General features: G+C 49.2%; 1 long non-coding RNA gene across 1 annotated transcript in view; it reads right to left on the bottom strand.

The window, feature by feature from the left end:
- The window catches only part of LOC112655915 (uncharacterized), a 592,361-nt gene extending 582,783 nt beyond the window's left edge, over positions 1 to 9,578 (bottom strand). The window contains exon 1 of the long non-coding RNA XR_007405030.1: positions 9,358 to 9,578. This is a non-coding gene — a long non-coding RNA (uncharacterized LOC112655915). The remainder of the gene's footprint in view (positions 1 to 9,357) is intronic.
- Positions 9,579 to 15,218: the final 5,640 nt, after the last annotated feature.

The following is a 15,218-nucleotide window of genomic DNA, read 5'->3' as shown; positions in this document are numbered from 1 at the left end:
TGCCCTGGAGGTGTGGCCCAGGCCATGGGGTGTCTGGGAATGAGGACACAAGGCCTCTCACCAAACCAGTGGGACAGAGGCTTCGGGGCCAGGTCCCAATAGGGCCGATCTCCTTCTGAGCGAAGGGTCGAAGATTTCAAGTCAATTGTCTTCCTTTGTAAAGTCTGCTAGTGTCTAGGATGTAAGACAAAATGATTTGTTCCTTTCAAAATAGAGCAATTTGTGTCTCTTTGAATATGAAATGTTCCAGTGATGATTGTGTGGCTTTATTGCCTCAAGTTGCTGTCTGTTCCACATCCCGACGTTCAAGAGTGACCACCGCAAATCTCAGCCTTCACTGCATAGTTCCTCTTGGCCCGAGCGTTTCAGGGGACTGGATTCCAGGAGACAGACTTTCGATAATAACCAAGTCTGACACTCTTCCCTTCCCAGAAACGCAACGCATTTTCAGATTAAGGAAGTCGTTCATTGTTGGAGAGTCCATCGGATTGATTACCAGTTTCACCAAATCTGAGTGATTACAATGGGGATATCCCAATTTCAGAGGTATTAAAATGTAAAAAAAGTTCATGCTACAATCGATGAAATGCGATGCTCACAATAGCCAACATTTACTGAGACCTTATCATGCTGTGATTCCAAGTACTTCACATGTACTGGCTCATTTGAGCCTCAGCCCAGTCCCGTGAGTTAGGTCTTGCCATCCTCCCGACTGCACAAATGTGTAAAGCCAACCCAGAGGCGAAGGCGGTAGAGCCAGGAGAGACCTGGGCGGCTGGGCTCCACGGTGCCCTGCCCTGCCCGCTACTCCTGCTGGCTGAAGGGATGTGGCTCCCCGGGGGCAGGTGTTAATGCTCAGATTCCAGCATCTACTTCAGGTTGGACAGAGTCCAATTACTGCTAAATGAAACTAACTATTTAAAGACAAATAGCCTTTAGTGAGACCACTCCTTGCCAAGAGTTCAGTAAAGACACCATAATATTAAGACCTCGTTGCCCAGGAGAGATGCTGCCCATGGGTTCTATGATCCAACCCATTTCCTGCAAAATTGTACAACCAGAGACACCTGAGTACCATGTCTGTAGACCGGGGACACAGGGCAGTTCTCACACTGCCTCCATCACACCCTGTCCCACTGGACAGCAAGCAAGGGGACACACTCACTCAAATTGCAACACCATGCCACACTAGGGGTGCCAGGACCTCTGAACCCCTGCCCTGCGCACATGGACACGAGCCCCCTTCCTAGGCCTGCCTGGACCATTTCTCAAACTCATCTCCCCAGAGAGGGATTCAGAGGCAGCCGCCCATGGGTGCAGACATGGCTGAGCTTCGTGGGGCAGAAAGAGGGGTGGCTGACTGGGCTCTGATGGACCCACCAGGCTGCTGTGCCCAGTCCCAGAAGGTGGAATTCTGCATTCAGGCCTTTGGCTACCATGAAGGCACCTGAGTCAAGGGAGGAGGTAGACCTGCGTTCTTGGCTTCGGTTGTGACTGACACATCGAGATAAGGCACGGGCCCCTGTTTGTCCCCTTGCTGGGGCCCACAGATACGGGGTGGGGGTGAGAATCCAACCCTGCATGCTTCAAAGCTTGGCTGTTTGTGTGTTGGGAGTGTGTTCCTCAAAAATGAGAATGTCAGAATTTAAACAGGCCCCAGGAACCAGCACAAATAACGCCTTTATTTTCAGCAGAAGGACTCAAGCCCAAGAGAAGTAGCTAGTGTCAGGAGTAGGAAAAAAAATGGGTGGTTTCAGGTAATCAACAAATCCAAAAGAAGAAAAATTCAGACATTTATATGCAAAGGTAATAAACCATTTTTAAAGATTTGCAGTGACCCAGGGTGAAGAGATCATCCTGCTGTAAAACACCACATACTGCCTGTTTTTTTGGGGTTTTTTGCTTCAGTGCTGTTTTTGTGGGCTCTTAGGATTTCCTTAGCTCATTATTTTTCCTTTAAATTTATGTTCTCAAATCTTTGCTTCAAATCTAGGGATTATAGCAAAACTGTGTTCTAGCAGGACTCAACTACAATTATTTAAGTAAAACCAACTGGATGAGGACCCATGTTATAAATTGCACCTTCATTTTATACACTTTCTTCAAAATTAAAGGTGCCTGCAGTATCAACCAATGCTGAGAAAGGAATGAAAATTAACTCTAGTAATAATTCCAACCTTTGTCTCCAGAAATAAGCACACATAATTCTAAAGGATTTTCAAAACCATGATGTAGGAAATAAATATTCTCTGTGTCAGAAATATACACTATTTCTAGAATGATAAAAATCCTGCTACTAAATCCTTTCTCCCAGGGGCCAGGAATTTATATCCTAAAACATCATTTTAACTTTCAAAAAAAAAAGAAATGATATATTGAGAGTGTAACCAATACCTTCCAAAAAATGATAGTTTTTTTCTTCATTTTTAAGATAAAACTTCCCAGATACCTGATAGATGGCATCAGTGATGCCCACTAACGCACCAGTAAAACTGAGGTACAATGCATAATGGCATTCTTAGGTTTGTGTTTCAGGAACTTACAGTTTTTCAGAAATGCTTGGAAGAAAGATTCAGCCATTGGGTTTGTGCAACATGTGCCACGTATGAAATACAACATAAAGTGAGGCTCTTGAATCTCACGTGCTGGCAGCGTGCAAGAAGCTACCCTCTGTACATTAGCTCTGAATTTCAACAGCACGGGGCCACAGGAAGTCGTCAAAGTCATGGCAGGCTTAAACTGGATCTTGTACCCTGGAAGTGTGATTTGCATGCAGCAGTAGAAAAGCACTGGACCTGACCCCAAAGTTTCAGAGACGGCCAAGTAGTGCAGGTTAAAACAGAAACAAACCCAGAAGTGCCGAGATGCAATTTCTGACAGATAATTATCTGCTTAACGTCCTCTGATATTGTTGACGTTGGCTGTTAGTATTTAAAACTACCTATTTTGTACCCGATTTTTATATCTAACTCTTCTCTAATGATCAAAAAGTCTGCAGTTCTAATCTACATTCTGATTCCCTGAAAAGTAAAAAAAAAAAAAAAAATGCAATCAAACATTCCTGTTGCATATTTAATATACTTCCCTGTCTTGTAGAAAACCTGGTCAGGCCAAGGTAGCCACAAATCACTGGACAATCGGGATTCAAAGGTTTAAATGACGTTGGTGGGAGGATAGAGGTCCTGTGAGATGCAATAAGGAAGAGCCTTCGACTGCATTTGTCTTCACCGTGGGGTAAGTCCCTGTCCTTTGCTGGGCAGTCTGAGAAAGACCCCGGGAGCCCCGACGGAACATGTCAGTGTTTTTTTCTGCGGATTTTTACCCTCCTCCTCCTCCACCTGACAGTCCATCTCACAGGTAAACAAACCGCTGGAGGACTTGGAGCCAGTCAGTGTCCCCTCCACCTAGAGCTGCCAGCCCTCATGCCCCTGGGGCTCTGGCCACCCTGCCTCCACGCTGCACCTGTCACGCTCATAGGCGCTGCACTTATCACGCTGCACGTGCCACGCTGCACTTATCATGCTCATAGGCGACGGCCGCCCTGCCTCCACGGGACCCAGCCTCCACCCTCGCCAGCCAGAGCAGACCCGCAAGACCAGCCCTGGCCATGACTCACAGAGGGAGGCTCTGGAGGAGCAGTTTGCCCAGATCACCCCTCACCTGCTCCCCAGGCCCTGGCTAGTCTGTGCATCGGCCCCACCGGCGTCCAAGGCCAGGGGCCCCTCATGTGTATGTCCACACTTGCCCACCCGTCCCCCCAACCCTGCATCTTCAGCAAGAAAAGAGCAGCTCCTCTTCCAACAGAGGCTGCACATCATGGGACTGGATGGAGAGGACACCAGGGGGTGGAGTGCCCAGCGGGTGAGGGGTGAGTGGAGAGGGGAGGGTGCCCCTGCATTCTTCTCTCCCCTGCAGGATGCTCCATAGACCATCTCTGCGGTGGAAGACTTGCCCTCCATGCAGCACCCATTCTTGGGGTCCAGCCTGCAGGCTGCTTGAGCATCCTAATGCCTGTGCCCTGAGTGGGGGCAGAGGGCCACATGTGACCAGTGGTGACCCCATAAGTGATGACATCCTCCACTGCTCTGAGTCCCAGGCAGAGAAAAGGCCCTCAGGCCATCCAAAGAAGAGGACAGTAAGTACAACTTTCTTTTATCTTTCTTAAATAACTGGAGAGGAAAATTAGGCACAAGACCAGAGTCCCAAGCCGTCACTTTCTCCCTCCCAAGCTCCTGCCCCCACCGGGCTTGTCCTCCTGGAATTGCCTGGCACGCACCCCCCAACAGAACCTTTTATTCCTCCAGCCAGTGGCCAGATGCAACTCAGGCAGGAGGAGGCAAAGCCACCTACATGTTAAAATAGGAATTATCAAAAGAAGAACTTTTCATCAAGACCACCAAATAGTTAAAGAACATTATGATTTTCTGGTCTGAAGTGTGCTATGATACCTGGTGGTGGTTTGCACTATGAGTAAAGCCTATTTCTGCACCATTTCTTCCACAGTGAAAACACTCCAGAACTTTTCTTTACCATTTCCTTTATGTGAAGCAGAAAGCTGACTCTCTGACAATTAGCAATCTTTTCTGTCACATCCAGTTCAACCTGAGCATGAGAATAAAGCCACCACACGAGGCAGCTCTGTCAGTGGGAGAAAGTATGAGGGAGCTTGTCAGGGCTTTTCCTGACAAAGTATATAATGAAAGCCAATGAGTCCTGGTTCTTTTCTCCCTAAAATGAACGTGAAATGGATTTTAAAATCAGAATTTAAGGTGTTCATGATATTGTAAAGCACAAACTAACTGCAGCAGAGTAAAATATATACAATTAGAATCCTAGTTGTGAAAGACTTCAGTGCAAGGGATATTTGTTGGAGTTGAAAACACACAGAGGTGTGTTAAGTAAAGCATAAAAACATACACTTGTGTAAACTAATTGGATAATGACATATATTACCAAAACTGTCAGCTTCCACTGTGCCTTAAAAGTTCTTTTGTTAGGCACGCAATCTCATTGTTAAGATAGCAAAACGACACAAAAATACCTGTTTGCCAGCGTTGGCCCAGAGCATGTCCCTGCCTATCTGGGTGCAGATAAACACTCCTGCTGCTCCCTCACTATCTGCTTTCTGCTCCTGTCCGTGGGTGGGCGAACCGGTCAGTCACTGACTTGGCGTCTCTGAAACTGTCAAAGTTGAGTACTTTAAAATTGCACACCGTGGTCTTCATCTCCACCTCTCCATTCTTCCGTTCTGAACCAAGGATGGGCTTTGCAAAGCCTTTACCGTAAGCCAGAAAAAAACAAAAAAACAAAACAAACAAACAAACAAACAAAAAAAAACATGATTCCATGGGACCTTCGCAAAAAAGGTACCTGAGTGAAATTACCAGTGAATATAAAAGAACCGAGTCTACCCAACAACCAAAATCCAGCAAAAAGGACATTATTTTGACCAGTGCTAACACGGCCCACGCCATCCTGTGTATTTCTCAGCAGGCAAACAGTTTTTCCTTTTTCCACCCCACCTCTCTCTCTTTCCTTGCCTTTTCTTTCTTTTCTTCCTTCCTTCCTTCCTTTCCTTGTCCATGGAATGATAGAGCCAAGAAAATGAACTTAGGCAACCACCAGAAACAAGCCCCAGACGAACAGCTAGAGCATTCTATCAGAAAGATCCTTCTTCTGTGTTTGCAAGCTCAGTAAACTGGATGTGCTAATGCTTCATTATTCTCACAGCTCTGTGTTAAATGTACCAGAAAATGACCTTTCTCTCATTGGCCCTGGCCCCTAGATCTGAATCCGGGAACGCTAGGGCTGTTTTCAGGATCCAGCATAAAGGTGGGGTTGGCACACATTGTCGCGATCACCAAAACATAACTTTTTACCAACTTGAGGGAGAGAACAAAAGTCACAGTTGCCCAAGTAGCAAGAGTCAGTGCTCCAAGCGTAGGTGACGATTCCAGCCCTACCTGATCCCCACGGCCTGTTACTCCCACACCGGGAGCTTCCAAGTGAAGTTCAGCACACGCACATCTCACCAGAAGAAACAGCCGCTCTGCCTGTGGGTCATGCAGTGCCCTGCACCCAGGCGCCACCAGGTCCTAGACGACGGTCCCGGGGGCCGCACACACGCCAGTGCGAGGGCTGAGCTGCCCGGGGGCTCCATCTGGGATCCGCTTGGAAGTCACTGCAGTTCAGGCACCCAGACACTCTCCTCCTGCACCCCCCTCAACGCCGCTTTGCAGAGAAAGCACAGCAGGTTGTGCCCTCAGCCGTCCCCTTTCACCTCTCGCCATCGACCAAGGACACCCCCTCCTCCTACCTCGCGTGCCCCGCGCAGCTGCCGGTCGGTCCGGGGCTCTGGGACGCTCCGGTCCTCGTGGGCGCCGACAAGGTCTGCCTGTGAATTACAAACGTCCTGTGGCAGCCGGCTGGGTCCCCGGCAGCCGCCGCAGCCCTGGCAGTGATGAGCACAGCTTGAGACCATCACAATTAACCAAACATTGTGTGGCAGCAACAAATCAACAACGAACACCAGAGCACAAATCAGGCAAAGTCCCATTTCAGAGGGATGCTGAAAGCCAAAGTCGCCGAACGCCACGTTCCTTCTTCAAGATCATTCCAGCCAGCCCCTTGGAGCTATTTTTACTGTACCATAATGCACTAGGTCTGGCTTTTACCCTATTGAAAGAGCATGAATATATTATTATCCACACAAAAGAGCAGGTTATTGTTTATGAATTACCAGCCTTCCCAGCAACAAAGGCTATTTTCATAAGAAAACTCAATTTCATTTTAGCTCCAATTTGATTACCAGCTGAAGAAAAGAAGCTCTGCCCTAACCCTCAAAGGATTTTTATTCATACCATTGAATGGGCTTTATTGCTTCCTTTTCAAAACTGACGTAGAAAGCTTTTAGAGTAAAACATTGACAAAAAATTATTGCGCTGCTATTTTGTGCAATAACAGAGCAGAAGAGGGCAATGATTTCTCCGCCATCCTTCACGGCACTTCAGAATAGCAAAGGCTGGAATTAATGACAGACCAGAGAGAGGACGCCAGCTAAGGTCTCACAATGCACGTCAAATCTAAATGATCACCATACATTGAAAGACCCCAAAAAAGCCCACAGCTGATTGATTCACGGCTTTCACGAGAAAGACAGGCTTGAAGAGTTTATTGCACCACAATTTACTCGGAATTATCATAAAAATGAATGTAGAGGCTGAATGTCACCCCGGCACGCTCCAAAAACACACACCCAGGGACAAAGTTCATGAGGAACGAACGCCTGTCACGGCAACGTCGGAGGGCCGCTGGGCGTCCGTGATCGGCTTGAGTCACCGCTGTCATGCGGGGCCAGGCTTGACCTGGGCTCCGTGGAGGAGCAGCCTCCCTCACGCCAGAACATCCTTCCATTTAAAGTGGGAAAACCTACGGCTGCAAACAATGGCCCCGTGTCCCAGATGCTGGACCCAGTCGCCCTGCACCCGGACCGGCTGTCCTGGGGCTGCCCTGAGGGTGCGTGTCTGTTGGCTGGTTTGTTTTCATTCCCCAAGGAAGAAGTTTGCAAGGACTCAGTGGCTCACAAAAACAGTTTTGGGGCAAATGTTTAAATGATACAGGGAACCGCTGCTAAAATGGCATTCTCCACATGCATGGCACTTCTCTTTTCATTAAAATTTGACCAATAATGGCTAAGCTAGCAGGGTTGCCAAAGAAACCTGCACTTGATATTATGAAAATAGAATCTATGGTGTAGTAACTTGGCGTTGCAGGTGCCCCAGCCAATGGCATGTTCACGCTGGCACCTGGGGCAGCACGGGACTAACCAAGATGGAAAGGATGCCCTTAAAAAGCTGGCAGCCCGTGGGGCAGTTGCTCTGCTGGCTCACCCAAACAGCACAGCTGGCACTGGTAAGCAAGGAATGTGTCATCTTCAGTGTTTTATTAGGAAAGCAGCATTTATACTTAAAAACAAACAAACCAAAGAAAGGTAAAACTACCCTGGTTGGCCGTTACATTTTTTAAAGGCTGTCAAATACAAATGTCAGATGCTAGCGTTTCCTTCCCTGGCAGTCAGGCGACCGGAGCTCCGCTGTGCTCTAGGACACAGGACAATGTCCAGTTGTGATACAGCATTTTCAATGACATCCCCCCCCCCCTCACCGCTCCAGAGCAGCCACCATGTCTGTTGACAATGTCACAGCTAATGTGCAAAGAACCCAACTTCCCGCAAGCACTCACATGCTTATATTGAAGCTTCAGCATTGGGCTGGTGACAATAAGATGACATCCTGGAAACAGCCAGTTCAGTTAATAAAAACAGACCAGTCTGCATCTGAAGATCCTTCAGATCTCTATGGTAGTCATGTTTTCTATTTCACCGAGAACACGAGCCTGTGCTCCCGAGGAAATACAGGGTCAGGTCCCTGCAAGCCTCTGGTGATGATATTTTCATCAACCGATCAATCCATATTGAAATGGATCAAACTAGTCATCCTTTGTGTTAAATGTGTTTTCTGTTTAAAGACACTTTAATGTATATTGTCCCTTCATTAACATGGAACCCGTGGCCAACAGCATGTAACTCAGGCCTGAGCAAGGCTCTTCTGACACACATGTTTTCTCTGCGAGGCCCATCACCGTCTCATGCTTGGAAACATGAGCCAGCACTGCGACACTGTGCGTGGGGCCACTTCAACCAGCAAAACCCCACCAAAAAAGAGGATGAAAATGTGGCAACAGGACCCTAAAAAAGACTGCAGTTTTAAAGCACAAGAACCAAAACAAGGATGGGGGTATTGTGTTGTTCGAACTGGGCTGGAAAGGAACACAAAGGTTGACCCAAATTTTTCACCCCACTGCAAAAACTTGGGTGTTACAAATAAATTTTATTAGGTAGGCGAATTCATGGACACAGGATCTGTGAGCAAAGAGGATCCATGTATTCGCTTTCTGACACAAGGCCATCTGCAATGGTGTCCTCCCACCATGCACTCATAGAGGCTCTAACCCCCCGTGACTCTCTGTGGAGATAGGCACTCGAGGAGGTAATGCAGGTGAGATGAGGTTGTAAGGCTGGGGCCCTGAGAGGACCAACAGCTCTCTCTTCCTCTCTGCACATGTGCACCGAGGAGAAGTTGTATGCAGGCCAGGAGACATGCTCTCCCCAGACACTGGCCTTGCCCGCACCCTGACAGCAGACTTCCACCCTCCAGTATTGTGAGTTAACATCTCTTACAGACGCTGCCCAGGTCATGGTATTTCGCTCTGGCAGCCCAAGCTGACTAAGACCAAGGCAAAGAGAGGAAAAGAGATATGACATTATCGATCAACCAATAAGCACTGGTAAACACCTACTGTTTACTAGCTGGCATCTGCAGGCAGCAGGACAGGAGCCGACTGGAAGGATGCAGTGAGAGCAGAGATGTGGGCCACGCTTTGGGGAACACAAGCCTATGTCCCACGGAAAGGTGACACTCGAGGCTGGTGAAGGACTGGCCACTCTGAGTACAGCAGGATGATAGTTTTAGGCAGTAGGAGTCGCGGGAAGCCAGTCAGCCTGGGGGCCTGGGGGCCCACCAAACAGAGGGGCAACTGTTGAAAATGTGGGCCTTGCTGATGTCACAGTCACTGGGGGAGTACCTGTGTCCACCCTGTCATGAGGTCCTGGAAATCTGTCTTCTTAACTCACTGCCACAGGCGGCCCCTACTCCTCCAGCTAGAAAAACACAGCTCTCAGTTGAGCAGATAAGGTCCAAATGACCTAGAGAAGTTGACCAGTATTGACCGGAAGCACCATGCACAACAGGTAAATGACAGGGTCTTCAGATGAGCCTCCCCTGGGGAGCTACAGCTCACCCCTCACCTGGCAGCAGGGACCCACCCACCTGCGTTGGCTGGCCATCAGCCAGGTAGCCAGCTCGGCTCACAGGATGCCCTCAGAGTGCTCAGGGAGGCTTAACTCAGGAGTAAGGATGTTCATGGCCTTTAATAACACTTAACTTGAAGGGACAAAGGAATGCACAAAATAGATGAGACATGCACCCCCTCATAATGACTTTATGTTCAGGATAAATACAAAGGGACCACTGAAAACGAAAGGAAGCTTTCTTCCAAGCTGTTGTTTTGTCCACAAAGCCAGAACGATCTGACCAGACTGACTCATGGCTTGCTTGTGGGACAACTGGCTAAGCCTCCTGGTCAAACTATAAACTCTGGGAGTTACCAGGAGCCCTGCTCACTTGTCTTTGGATTTGCAGTCTGGCACATAATAGCTTCTCAGTAAAAAAAAAAAAAAAACAAAAAAACAAAAAACTAGCATGACCTGCCTTCAGACAGTGTGGATGGACTAGTAACACCTCATGGAGACTAAGGGCAAATGCCAAAAATTATTAAAATTAAGGAACATGACCATGAATTCAAATATTATGAATTTGTTTCTGTTTAAAATAAATAAAGGATCTTTAAAACTATGAGCTCTCGCATTTTCAAGCAATTTAGAACTCCTTTCAGTTACTCGGACTTGATGTTCTGCCTCCCGCCCCAGATCCATGCACATGTAAACCCAAGCAACTGCCCACTTTTGCCTGCCTTTTAGCATTTGGAAGCAAAGGAGCAGAAGCAGTGATCAATGAGAAAATGTGTTAGCACAGAGGCAGTTCTTCAACTGTCTGAAGTCGATAACCATATAGTTTGGGCTCCTAAAAGTCAGGTCAGGTCCTCAAGAGGTTCAGAATGCCCTACTCTTTGGCCTGACATTTCAGTCCTCTGTGCAAAGTCCAGCCCACTCCCCCTAGAAAATCAAACCTGCAAGAGTTACAACTAAGGAGGCCAAAGAAACAAAATAATCATGTTAGCACAAGCAGTAGAGTCCCTGCCAGTCAGTCCCCAGAGCAGCCCCTTCATCCTTGCTGACACCGACCCATATTAATGCCAACATTGGAGCTTGACAAAACATACCTCATGGTCTCCTCCAAGCAGCCGGGCTGCCTTGGGAAGACATTTTTTTCAAAGTCTGATGGTATCACTAGACATTTATGAAACATGTGACTCTGTCATTAAACTTGTTACTCATCCATTGTTCAAGAAGCACATCTAAAAATCACACCAGGATAAAAATCACTTCCATTTTTTATTCATTATTCCAGTTTTTATCTCCTTCTACTTTATGTTTCAAAACTATGACCTAGATGCTTTAAATCTGTGATTTGATTGAGTACTTGCCCCTTCTCTCTTCTCTTTTATTTCCTCCTCCAGTTATCAAGAGGGAGAAGCCAGCTCCTTGCAGCTGGTTCACAGGCTCTCAAAATAAATGCACATCGGAAAACTTGAGTCCAGATCAGAGGAACCACTTCAGCCTCTAGTTCCATATATACAGCAGCAAGAAATGAGCCACACTCAACCCAAAGTGTAAAATTACCTCGTTTAGGAAATTTCTATTTAAAATCCTTCTGGATTTTGACAAGCATTTTCTAAACTTGCCCAGTGATATTGCTCCAGTGATGGACACTGTTTTTCAAGCCTTCTGGTGGTACTTGGGACACAGTGTGGCTATAGGATCAAGTACATACGCCGGCTACACCTATCTGCAACCTGAAGGGAAAACCATGCCCTAAATGTGCACTGGATCTGCCCTCGCCCTACCTCTCACCCACAAAATGCATTTAAACCACCTGCAGAATGACACGGAGTGACCCACTTCCACTCACACCCTCAGGAGCCTTCCTGCTACAAGGCAACACCTGGCTTGACCTGCTGATGGGTTCTGGGACAAGCATTATTTCAGTACGGTGGACACACAAGGCTTTGGATGGACATACATGGTATTCACCAGCCATGGAGGAGTCTGATGTTTCCCAGTATGATCTAATGGTAATTCCCCCAAAATGACTTCATGTCTTCTTATTCAATCCAGTTCTGATACCAACCATCCAGTTGGCCCATGCCCACCAGTTCAATCCTACAAAATGGCCAGCCCCCTTGGAAGCCAGTCCCCCAAATTCCGGGTCCCCAGATCATCAGCACTTCTGTTCAGCTAGGTACAAATTTGGAGTTTCCTTCAGGTTCAGTAATCTGCTAGAACAACTCCTATAACTCAGGGAAACACTATTTATAGGATTACTCGGTTTATAAAGGATACAAATAATAACCAGATGAAAAGGTAACCATGGTGGCAAAGTCTGGGGAGAGGGTGGGCACAGAGCTTCCGTGCTCTCTCCACACAGGCCACCCTCCTAAACCATCAATGTGCCCACTGCCGGGAAGCTCTCGGAGCCTCAGGGGTCCAGGGATTTTATCTGGAGTTTGACTGATTGAACTCAATCTCCAGTCCTCCTGCCCTCCCAGGAGTTCAGAGGGGAAGCTGAAGTCCTAACCCTTCTACATAGTGATTGCTTCCTGGGGCAGGAATCAGCGACTAGACTAAACTCCGGTGTGGCAAAAAGGCTTGTTATAAATAACAAAGGATCTTCCTAGGGTTTTAGGATTTTTGTGCCAGGTCCTGGGGGCAAAGGCCAATGCATTTTCACTTCACCTCAGTAGGGCAGCGTGTGAGCCCAGACCCCTACACCATCTACTAGGTGCATGGTAGCTTTGCAGCCCTCTCTGGGCATGCCAGCAAAGCTGGCCTAGCTTGGGGCTTTCAGTAACAGGGGGCTGAGGGCAGAAAGAGCAGAGGTAGCTCAAGTGGACAAGTCTGTGTAGGAGCCGTTTTGCCTTGGGAGTACTTCTCCCAGCCTGTCTTCTCCTGTGTAAGGGCCTGCCCCATCGGCACCTTCAGACTTAGCCTGGCTGAGCCAAGGCCGGTTGCCTATGTCCCCTGTCCTGCATGCCCCTCCTCCAGGTCACACCATGGGCATAACGATGAGGACCGGCCTCTGTGATAGCTATGGGGCTGGAGACTAAATGGAAACACATGCTAGCACATCCCTGTCTTGGTGGTCATTCTTGTCACATCTTGTCTGAAATGGAGTGTGGCTGCCGAGGCCTGACAGGTGAGCGGGAGCTAAGGCCACTCATGACACAGTGATACTCACCACTCCCAGAGATGACCCCTAGTGAGAATGGTCAAGGTCCTTCAGGACCAATAGGACAGAGATACAGAGAGATTTATCAGGTATTAGCTCACATGACTCTGGAGGCTGAGGTCCTCCGCCTGCCCCCTGCAAGCTGGAGCTGAGGAGAGCCTGTGGTACAGGTCCAAGCCCTGGGACCCAGGAGGGCTGAGGCAGGGCAAAGTCCATGTCCCGGCTCCACTGTCAGGCAGAGAGAAGATTCAACTTGCCCTCCTATGTGCTCTAGTCAGACCCTGGGGAGGGCAACCCACCTACTCGCCCCACAATTCAAACTCTCATCTCATCCAGAAACTCCCTCCCAGACACACCCAAAGGCCGTCCCAGGGTATCTGGGCACCCTGTGCTGTAGGAGCCTTATGTGTCTGAACCCACAGCTCCCACAGCCACTCTACAGAGCAGGTGCTATGGTTCTCCCCATTTCAGAGATGGGGATCTGAGCGTGGAGGGTTAGCAGTACTGCTGACAAGTGGCAGCTGTGGGATTCCCAAAGGACCCACCCCACAACCTGCTCAGGGGTAAGGCCCTGGCTTAGAAGTCCCCATCACCCCCTTCACTCCCCCACAGCACCTGCCTGCACCTTTGATGCACATTCCTGAGGCATCCTTTCACAGATCAGAGGGTACAGGCAGGCATGGTGCCCACACTCCATGCCGACAGGACCATAGTCCAGCTCAGGATAAGCAAATCGTCCCAATAAGGCCTCTCCTGGTAAGTGTGAGAACCCAGAGCCATGGACCGGGGTGTCACTAAGCCACATGCTCCCTCCAGACTTGGTGGTACTAGAATAGCCTTTATAAGTTTACACCTATCTGAACTGTGCAAGCCAAAGGCTAAGTGGTACTCAGGTTATAACAAGGGAAGGGCCTGATCACCTCATACTCCTTCCCCACCATCATCCCAGGGGCATCCTGTAAAGTCTCGCCAGGATTTGGATCCTATGCAGGCTGCCTGTGTCTCAGTTAAAGCCCAAAGGGTGGTGTTCCTGAGAGCTCGTCATGAGGGCCACGTCCAGGTTGGGGGGGACTGCCCAAGGGATCAGGGGTGGGCAGCCCCACCAGGGAAGGAGCCAGCCAAACCAGGAGGAAGGGCCATTAGTCAAGCGGAGGACAGGAGGCTGCAGGGGCTGACGGCAAGGGAACAGCAATCTGGAGCAAGTGGTGCCCACTGGCATCGGGGGGATGAGACACAGCCAGTGTCTTTGATTGTGGCTTCATTCAGGCCAGGGTCACCTGCCTCAGAGGCAAGAACAGGTGGGAGCTGGCCAGTCGGGCCCAGGATTTCCCGGAGCGGGGTGGATGGGGGCAAAGGGGAACTGGCCTTGACTCCAGCTGCTATACAGCCTCCACACAGCCACGGCCAGTGTCCTCAACAGTGGAAGTACCTGCGTGGTTCCCTCGTGGCATGGCGCGTCTCCCTGTCCCGTGGACAGAGCCCCAGCAGCGATGCTCAGCTCTGCGTCCTCACCTAGTCCACCCAGGGCAGCAGGAGTGCAGAACCTGCTCAGCCTCGGGTCTTCTGCCGGAAGCAGCAGCACGTGCTCCAGGTTATGGGTGGAACATCACCGTCCTCCAGACCGAGGTGTGGGACAGGCGGGCTAATGTGACCACCTTGGATCCACCCGACCTGAGGGTCAGCCTGAGTCCAGAATCTCCTGATCTCTGAGAACAAGTCCACTTTGCACGATCAGCTAGCACGTCCAGAGCAGGGCAGAGGGGGTCAGATAGAACGAAGCGTCTCCCAGGAGGGAGAATGGGGACATGTGTGAGAACCAGAGCTTCTCCCAAAGGCCAGAGAGAGGGCAAGGGGCTTGCGGACACCGAGGGCGGTGGAGAGCCCAGCATTACCACTGGTTAGTGGAAGCGTGACAGGAACAGTCCCGCAAGCAGACGACGGGGCTCCGAAATGCACACATGCTTCCTCTTATAGAAACCACAATATTACCCCCAAGTCAAAGCCACCCCGTGAGCCAGGCTGACCATAGAAAACCCATGAGTTAATGATGCAGAAATCACTAGAACAATGTGTGATGCCACGTTCATCTTCACCACACACATACACACACGCATGCACGCGCACACATGCACAGTTAGGAAGGAAGCACCGGAACTGCTGCCTGTGTGCCTGAATCGAGGCAAGGAAACAAAT

Source organism: Canis lupus, chromosome 22 (assembly GCF_003254725.2).
Source record: "Canis lupus dingo isolate Sandy chromosome 22, ASM325472v2, whole genome shotgun sequence".
NCBI classification, from domain to species: Eukaryota; Metazoa; Chordata; class Mammalia; order Carnivora; family Canidae; genus Canis; species Canis lupus.
This window is presented reverse-complemented; position numbering and strand designations above follow the sequence as displayed.